This window comes from Triticum urartu, chromosome 1 (assembly GCF_003073215.2).
Source record: "Triticum urartu cultivar G1812 chromosome 1, Tu2.1, whole genome shotgun sequence".
Classification (NCBI taxonomy): domain Eukaryota; kingdom Viridiplantae; phylum Streptophyta; class Magnoliopsida; order Poales; family Poaceae; genus Triticum; species Triticum urartu.
In genome coordinates this window covers 101919273-101929065 of record NC_053022.1, presented here as the reverse complement: position 1 = coordinate 101929065, position 9793 = coordinate 101919273, and positions in this window count along the sequence as shown.

Here is a 9793-nt window from a genome sequence, read left to right as displayed (position 1 = left end):
TCACCTTGCAAACCAACACACACAATAGCCCAAACGGCGGGGTTATGTCCAAGAATATGCATTTTCATTTTATGCTTCCAACTAGCAAAATTAGTACCATCAAAGTAAGGACCTCTACGGTGATAATTTCCCTCGCTAGACGCCATACTCTCCTAGGTTGTGAAACCAAGGCTATGACCACCAAAAGCTATGGAGATCAAGCAAATGGAGACCAAAGCTCTGATACCACTTGTAGGATCGAAAGTATGTCTAGAGGGGGGGTGATTAGACTACTTGACCAAATAAAAACTTAACCTTTTCCCAATTTTAGTTCTTGGCAGATTTTAGCTATTGTAGGACAAGTCAAGCAATCATCACACAATTCAAGCAAGCATGCAAAGAGTATATTGGCAGCGGAAAGTAAAGCATGCAACTTGCAAGAATGTAAAGGGAAGGGTTTGGAGAATTCAAACGCAATTGGAGACACGGATGTTTTTCCCGTGGTTCGGATAGGTGGTGCTATCCTACATCCACGTTGATGGAGACTTCAACCCACGAAGGGTAACGGTTGCGCGAGTCCACGGAGGGCTCCACCCACGAAGGGTAATGGTTGCGCGAGTCCATGGAGGGCTCCACCCACGAAGGGTCCACGAAGAAGCAACCACCCACGAAGGGTCCACGAAGAAGCAACCTTGTCTATCCCACCATGGCCATCGCCCACGAAGGACTTGCCTCACTAGCGGTAGATCTTCACGAAGTAGGCGATCTCCTTGCCCTTACAAACTCCTTGGTTCAACTCCACAATCTTGTCGGAGGCTCCCAAGTAACACCTAGCCAATCTAGGAGACACCACTCTCCAAGAAGTAACAAATGGTGTGTTGATGATGAACTCCTTGCTCTTGTGCTTCAAATGATAGTCTCCCCAACACTCAACTCTCTCTCATAGGATTTGGATTTGGTGGAAAGAAGGTTTGAGTGGAAAGCAACTTGGGAAGGCTAGAGATCAAGATTCATATGGTAGGAATGGAATGTCTTGGTCTCAACACATGAGTAGGTGGTTCTCTCTCAGAACATATGAGTTGGAATGGTGTGTGTGTTCTGATGGCTCTCTCGTCGAATGAGAAGGAGGTGGAGGGGTATATATAGCCTCACACAAAATCCAACCGTTACACACAATTTTCCAATCTCGGTGGGACCGAATCAACAAACTCGGTCGGACCGAAAAGGTAAACCTAGTGACCGTTAGAGATTTTCGGTGGGACTGACATGCAACTCGGTAGGACCGATATGGTTAGGGTTTGGGCATAACGTAATCTCGGTGAGACCGATTACACAAACTCGGTGAGACCGAGTTTGGTAATAAGCTAACCAGAGAGTTGGTCAGGCAAACTCGGTGGGACCGATTTGCTCTTTCGGTGAGACCGAAAAGTTACAAAAGGGAAACAAAGAGTTTACATTGCAATCTCGGTGGGACCGATTCGCTCTTTCGGTGAGACCGAAAAGTTACGAAAGGGAAACAGAAGAGTTTGCAATCCCATCTCGGTGAGACCGAGATCCCTATCGGTAGAACCGAATTGCTAGGGTTTGGCAGTGGCTTATGACAAGTGAAACTCGGTGGCGCTGGATAGAAAGAATCGGTAGGACCGAGTTTGGCTTAGGGTTTAGGTCATATGTGGATGTGAGAAAGTAGTTGAGGGTTTTGGAGCATATCACTAAGCACATGAAGCAAGAGGCTCATTAAGCAACACCTCATCCCTCCTTGATAGTATTGGCTTTTCCTAAAGACTCAATGTGATCTTGGATCACTAAAATATAAAATGAAGAGTCTTGAGCTTTTGAGCTTGAGCCAATCCTTTGTCCTTAGCATTTTGAGGGTTCCACTTTCACATCCATGCCATGCCAATCATTGAGCTTTCCTGAAAGAGTCATCTTGGAATAGCATTAGCTCAATGAGCTATATGTTGTTATGAATTACCAAAACCACCTAGGGATAGTTGCACTTTCACCGGCGCCCCCCCTAGGGGAGCCTATATAAAGGGGGGAGGGAGGGGCAGCGGCACCCTTGAGTCTTGGCGCCTCCCTCTCCCCTGCTATACCTCTCCCTCTCGTAGTAGAACGGCGAAGCCCTGCTGCGGTGACCCCTGCATCCACCACCACGCCGTCGTGCTACTGGATCTTCATCAACCTCTCCTTCTCCCCTTGCTGGATCAAGAAGGAGGAGAGTCACGCTGACCGTGCGTGTGTTGAACACGGAGGTGCCGTCCGTTCGGCGCTAGGATCTCCGGTGATTTGGATCACGTCGAGTACGACTTCCTCATCCCCGTTCTTGGAACGCTTCCGCACGTGATCTACAAAGGTATGTAGATGCAATCCGATCACTCGTTGCTAGATGAACTCATAGATGGGTCTTGGTGAAACCGTAGGAAAATTTTTGTTTTCTGCAACGTTCCCCAACAGTGGCATCATGAGCTAGGTCTATGCGTAGTTCTTTTTGCACGAGTAGAACACAATTTGTTGTGGGCGTAGATGTTGTCAACTTTCTTGCCGCTACTAGTCTTATTTTGCTTCAACGGTATTGTGGGATGAAGCGGCCCGGACCAACCTTACACGTACGCTTACGTGAGATCGGTTCCACTGACTGACATGCACTAGTTGCATAAGGTGGCTGGCGAGTGTCTGTCTCTCCCACTTTAGTTGGAGCGGATTCGATGAAAAGGGTCCTTATGAAGGGTAAATAGAAGTTGACAAATCACGTTGTGGCTTTCACGTAGGTAAGAAAACGTTCTTGCTAGAACCCTATTGCAGCCACGTAAAACTTGCAACAACAATTAGAGGACGTCTAACTTGTTTTTGCAGCAAGTGTTTTGTGATGTGATATGGCCAAAGTTGTGATGAATGATGAATGATATATATGTGATGTGTGAGATGTTCATGCTATTGTAATAGGAATCACGACTTTCATGTCGATGAGTATGACAACCGGCAGGAGCCATAGGAGTTGTCTTTATTTTTTTGTATGACCTGCGTGTCATTGAGAAACGCCATGTAAATTACTTTACTTTATTGCTAAACGTGTTAGCCATAGTAGTAGAAGTAATAGTTGGCGAGCAACTTCATGGAGACACGATGATGGAGATCATGATGATGGAGATCATGGTGTCATGCCGGTGACAAGATGATCATGGAGCCCCAAGATGGAGATCAAAGGAGCTATGTGATATTGGCCATATCATGTCACTATTATCATTTGATTGCATGTGATGTTTGTCATGTTTTTGCATCTTGTTTACTTAGAACGACGGTAGTAAATAAGATGATTCCTCATAATAATTTCAAGAAAGTGTTCCCCCTAACTGTGCACCGTTGCGACAGTTCGTTGTTTCAAAGCACCACGTGATGATAGGGTGTGATAGATTCCAACGTTCACATACAACGGGTGTAAGACAGATTTACACATGCAAATACTTAGGTTGACTTGACGAGCCTAGCATGTACAGACATGGCCTCGGAACACAGAAGACCGAAAGGTCGAGCATGAGTCGTATAGAAGATACGATCAACATGAAGATGTTCACCGATGTTGGCTAGTCCGTCTCACGTGATGATCGGACACGGCCTAGTTAACTCGGATCATGTTATACTTAGATGACTGGAGGGATGTCTATCTGAGTGGGAGTTCATTGAATAATTTGATTTAGATGAACTTAATTATCATGAACTTAGTCTAAAATCTTTACAACATGTATTGTAGATCAAATGGCCAACGTTGTCCTCAACTTCAACGCGTTCCTAGAGAAAACCAAGCTGAAAGACGATGGCAGCAACTATACGGACTGGGTCCGGAACCTGAGGATCATCCTCATAGCTGCCAAGAAAGATTATGTCCTACAAGCACCGCTAGGTGACGCACCTGTTCTCCCTGCAGAACAAGACGTTATGAATGCTTGGCAGACACGTACCGATGATTACTCTCTCGTTCAGTGCGGCATACTTTACAGCTTAGAACCGGGGCTCCAAAAGCGTTTTGAGAGACACGGAGCATATGAGATGTTCGAAGAGCTGAAAATGGTTTTTCAAGCTCATGTCCGGGTTGAGAGATATGAAGTCTCCGACAAGTTCTTCAGCTGTAAGATGGAGGAAAACAGTTCTGTCAGTGAGCACATACTCACTATGTCTGGGTTACATAACCGCTTGACTCAGCTGGGAGTTAATCTCCTGGGTGACACCGTCATTGACAGAATCCTTCAGTCGCTTCCACCGAGCTACAAGAGCTTTGTGATGAACTTCAATATGCAGGGGATGGAAAAGACCATTCCTGAAGTATTTGCAATGCTGAAATCAGCAGAGGTAGAAGTCAAAAAGGAACATCAAGTGTTGATGGTGAATAAAACCACTAAGTTCAAAAGGGGCAAGGGTAAGAAGAACTTCAAGAAGGACGGCAAGGGAGTTGCCGCGCCCGGTAAGCAAGCTGCCGGGAAGAAGCCAAAGAATGGACCCAAGCCCGAGACTGAGTGCTTTTATTGCAAGGGAAGTGGTCACTGGAAGCGGAACTGCCCCAAATACTTAGCGGACAAGAAGGCCGGCATCACGAAAGGTATATGTGATATACATGTAATTGATGTGTACCTTACCAGTACTCGTAGTAGCTCCTGGGTATTTGATACCGGTGCGGTTGCTCACATTTGTAACTCAAAGCAGGAGCTGCGGAATAAGCGGAGACTGGCGAAGGACGAGGTGACGATGCGCGTCAGGAATGGTTCCAAGGTCGATGTGATCGCCGTCGGCACGCTACCTCTACATTTACCTATGGGATTAGTTTTGAACCTCAATAATTGTTATTTAGTGCCAAGTTTGAGCATGAACATTGTATCAGGATCTCGTTTAATACGAGATGGCTACTCATTTAAATTCGAGAATAATGGTTGTTCTATTTATATGAGAGATATGTTTTATGGTCATGCTCCGATGGTGAATGGTTTATTCTTAATGAATCTCGAGCATAATGCTACACATATTCATAGTGTGAGTACCAAAAGATGTAAGGTTGATAATGATAGTCCCACATACTTGTGGCACTGCCGCCTTGGTCACATAGGTGTCAAACGCATGAAGAAGCTCCATGCAGATGGACTTTTAGAGTCTCTTGATTACGAATCATTTGACACATGCGAACCATGCCTCATGGGTAAAATGACCAAGACTCCGTTCTCAGGAACAATGGAGCGAGCAACCAACTTATTGGAAATCATACATACTGATGTGTGCGGTCCAATGAGTGTTGAGGCTCACGGTGGTTATCGTTATGTTCTCACCCTCACTGATGACTTGAGTAGATATGGGTATGTCTACTTAATGAAACACAAGTCTGGGACCTTTGAAAGGTTCAAGGAATTTCAGAGTGAGGTAGAGAATCAACGTGACAGGAAAATTAAGTTCCTGCGATCAGATCGTGGAGGAGAATACTTGAGTCACGAATTTGGCACACACTTAAGAAAATGTGGAATAGTTTCACAACTCACGCCGCCTGGAACACCTCAGCGTAATGGTGTGTCCGAACGTCGTAATCGCACTCTATTAGATATAGTGCGATCTATGATGTCTCTTACCGATTTACCGCTATCTTTTTGGGGCTATGCTTTAGAGACTGCCGCATTCACTTTAAATAGGGCTCCGTCAAAATCCATTGAGACGACACCGTATGAGTTATGGTTTGGGAAGAAACCTAAGCTGTTGTTTCTAAAAGTTTGGGGATGTGATGCTTATGTCAAGAAACTTCAACCTGAAAAGCTCGAACCCAAGTCGGAAAAATGCGTCTTCATAGGATACCCTAAAGAAACTATTGGGTATACCTTCTACCTCAGATCCGAAGGCAAGATCTTTGTTGCCAAGAATGGATCCTTTCTAGAGAAGGAGTTTCTCTCGAAAGAAGTAAGTGGGAGGAAAGTAAAACTTGATGAAGTATTACCTCTTGAACCGGAAAATGGCGCAACTCAAGAAAATGTTCCTGAGGTGCCTGCACCGACTAGAGAGGAAGTTAATGATGATGATCATGAAACTTCAGATCAAGTTGCTACTGAACTTCGTAGGTCCACAAGGACACGTTCCGCACCAGAGTGGTACGGCAACCCTGTCTTGGAAATCATGTTGTTAGACAACGGTGAACCTTTGAACTATGAAGAAGCGATGGCGGGCCCGGATTCCGACAAATGGCTGGAAGCCATGAAATCCGAGATAGGATCCATGTATGAAAACGAAGTATGGACTTTGACTGACTTGCCAGTTGAGCGGCGAGCCATAGAAAATAAATGGATCTTTAAGAAGAAGACAGACGCGGATGGTAATGTTACCATCTATAAAGCTCGACTTGTCGCTAAGGGTTATCGGCAAGTTCAAGGGGTTGACTACGATGAGACTTTCTCACCGGTAGCGAAGCTGAAGTCCGTCCGAATCATGTTAGCAATTGTCGCATTCTATGATTATGAGATGTGGCAAATGGACGTCAAAACGGCATTCCTTAATGGTTTCCTTAAGGAAGAATTGTATATGATGCAGCCGGAAGGTTTTGTCGATCCTAAGAATGCTGACAAGGTATGAAAGCTCCAGCGATCCATTTATGGGCTGGTGAAAGCATCTCGGAGTTGGAATATTCTCTTTGATGAGATGATCAAAGCGTTTGGGTTTATGCAGACTTATGGAGAAGCCTGCGTTTACAAGAAAGTGAGTGGGAGCTCTGTAGCATTTCTCATATTATATGTGGATGACATACTTTTGATGGGAAATGATATAGAGCTTTTGGGCAGCATTAAGCCCTACTTGAATAAGAGTTTTTCAATGAAGGACCTTGGAGAAGCTGCTTATATATTAGGCATCAAGATCTATAGAGACAGATCAAGACGCCTCATAGGTCTTTCACAAAGCACATACCTTGATAAGATATTGAAGAAGTTCAATATGGATCAGTCTAAGAAGGGGTTCTTGCCTGTGTTGCAGGGTGTGAAATTGACCACGGCAGAAGATATAGAAGAGATGAGTGTCATCCCCTATGCCTCAGCCATAGGTTCTATTATGTATGCCATGCTATGTACCAGACCTGATGTAAACCTTGCCGTAAGTTTGGTAGGTAGGTACCAAAGTAATCCCGGCAAGGAACACTAGACAGCGGTCAAGAATATCCTAAAGTACCTGAAAAGGACTAAGGAAATGTTTCTCGTTTATGGAGGTGACGAAGAGCTCGTCGTAAAGGGTTACGTCGACGCTAGCTTCGACACAGATCTGGATGACTCTAAGTCACAAACCGGATACGTGTATATTTTGAATGGTGGGGCAGTAAGCTGGTACAGTTGCAAGCAGAGCATCGTGGCGGGATCTACATGTGAAGCGGAGTACATGGCAGCCTCGGAGGCAGCGCATGCAGCAATTTGGGTGAAGGAGTTCATCACCGACCTAGGAGTCATACCCAATGCATCGGGGCCGATCAAACTCTTTTGTGACAACACTGGAGCTATTGCACTTGCCAAGGAGCCCAGGTTTCACAAGAAGACCAGGCACATCAAGCGTCGCTTCAACTTCATTCGTGAAAATGTTCAAGATGGAGACATAGATATTTGTAAAGTACATACGGACCTGAATGTAGCAGATCCGTTGACTAAACCTCTCCCTAGAGCAAAACATGATCAACACCAGAATTCCATGGGTGTTCGATTCATCACAATGTACCTAGATTATTGACTCTAGTGCAAGTGGGAGACTGTTGGAAATATGCCCTAGAGGCAATAATAAAAGGATTATTATTATATTTCCATGTTCATGATAATTGTCTTTTATTCATGCTATAATTGTGTTATCCGGAAATCGTAATACATGTGTGAATACATAGACACCAATATGTCCCTAGTAAGCCTCTAGTTGACTAGCTCGTTGATCAATAGATAGTCATGGTTTCCTGACTATGGACATTGGATGTCATTGATAACGAGATCACATCATTAGGAGAATGATGTGATGGACAAGACCCGATCCTAAACATAGCACAAGATCGTATAGTTCGTTTGCTAGAGTTTTTCCAATGTCAAGTATCTTTTCCTTAGACCATGAGATCGTGTAACTCCCGGATACCATAGGATTGCTTTGGGTGTACCAAACGTCACAACGTAACTGGGTGACTATAAATGTATACTACGGGTATCTCCAAAAGTGTCTGTTGGGTTGACATGGATCAAGACTGGGATTTGTCACTCCGTATGACGGAGAGGTATCTCTGGGCCCACTCGGTAATGCATCATCATAATGAGCTCAATGTGACCAAGTGTCTGGTCACGGGATCATGCATTACGGTACGAGTAAAGTGACTTGCCGGTAACGAGATTGAACGAGGTATTGGGATACCGACGATCGAATCTCGGGCAAGTAACATACCGATTGACAAAGGGAATTGTATACGGGGTTGCTTGAATCCTCGACATCGTGGTTCATCCGATGAGATCATCGAGGAGCATGTGGGAGCCAACATGGGTATCCAGATCCCTCTATTGGTTATTGACCGAAGAGCCATCTCGGTCATGTCTACATGTCTCCCGAACCCGTAGGGTCTACACACTTAAGGTTCGGTGACGCTAGGGTTGTAGAGATATAATATGCAGTAACCCGAAAGTTGTTCGGAGTCCCAGATGAGATCCCGGACGTCACGAGGAGTTCCGTAATGGTCCGGAGGTGAAAAATTATATATAGGAAGTGCAATTTCGGCCATCGGGAGAGTTTCGGGGTCACTGCTATTGTACCGGGACCACCGGAAGGGTCCCGGGGGTCCACCGGGTGGGGCCACCCATCCCGGAGGGCCCCATGGGCCAAAGTTGGGAGGGGAACCAGCCCATAGCGGGCTGGTGCGCCCCCCTTGGCCCACCCCATGCGCCTAGGGTTGGGAACCCTAGGGTGGGGGGGCGCCCCACTTGCCTTGGGGGCTACTCCACCCTTGGCCGCCGCCCCCCTAGGAGATCCCATCTCCTAGGGCCGGCGCCCCCCCTAGGGGAGCCTATATAAAGGGGGGAGGGAGGGGCAGCGGCACCCTTGAGTCTTGGCGCCTCCCTCTCCCCTGCTACACCTCTCCCTCTCGTAGTAGAACGGCGAAGCCCTGCTGCGGTGACCCCTGCATCCACCATCACGCCGTCGTGCTGCTGGATCTTCATCAACCTCTCCTTCCCCCCTTGCTGGATCAAGAAGGAGGAGACATCACGCTGACCGTACGTGTGTTGAACACGGAGGTGTCGTCCGTTCGGCGCTAGGATCTCCGGTGATTTGGATCACGTCGAGTACGACTTCCTCATCCCCGTTCTTTGAACGCTTCCGCGCGTGATCTACAAAGGTATGTAGATGCAATCCGATCACTCGTTGCTAGATGAACTCATAGATGGATCTTGGTGAAACCGTAGGAGAATTTTTGTTTTCTGCAACGTTCCCCAACACCATGCTATTATATTATTTGTTTTGGATGTTTAATGGGATTTATTATGCACTTTTATATTATTTTTGGGACTAACCTATTAACCGAAGGCCCAGTGCAAATTGTTGTTCTTTTGCATATTTCAGTGTTTCGCAGAAATGGAATATCAAACGGAATCCAAATGGAACGAAACCTTCGCGAGGATCTTTCTTGGAACAAACGTCACCCCGGAGACTTGGAGTACAAGTCTGGAAGTCTGCGAAGCTTGCACGAGGCAGGGGGCGTGCCCAGGCGGGGTAGGCGCGCCCCCACCCTCGTGGGCCACACGGAGCTCCACCGACCTACTTCTTTCGCCTATATATACTCTTATACCCTGAA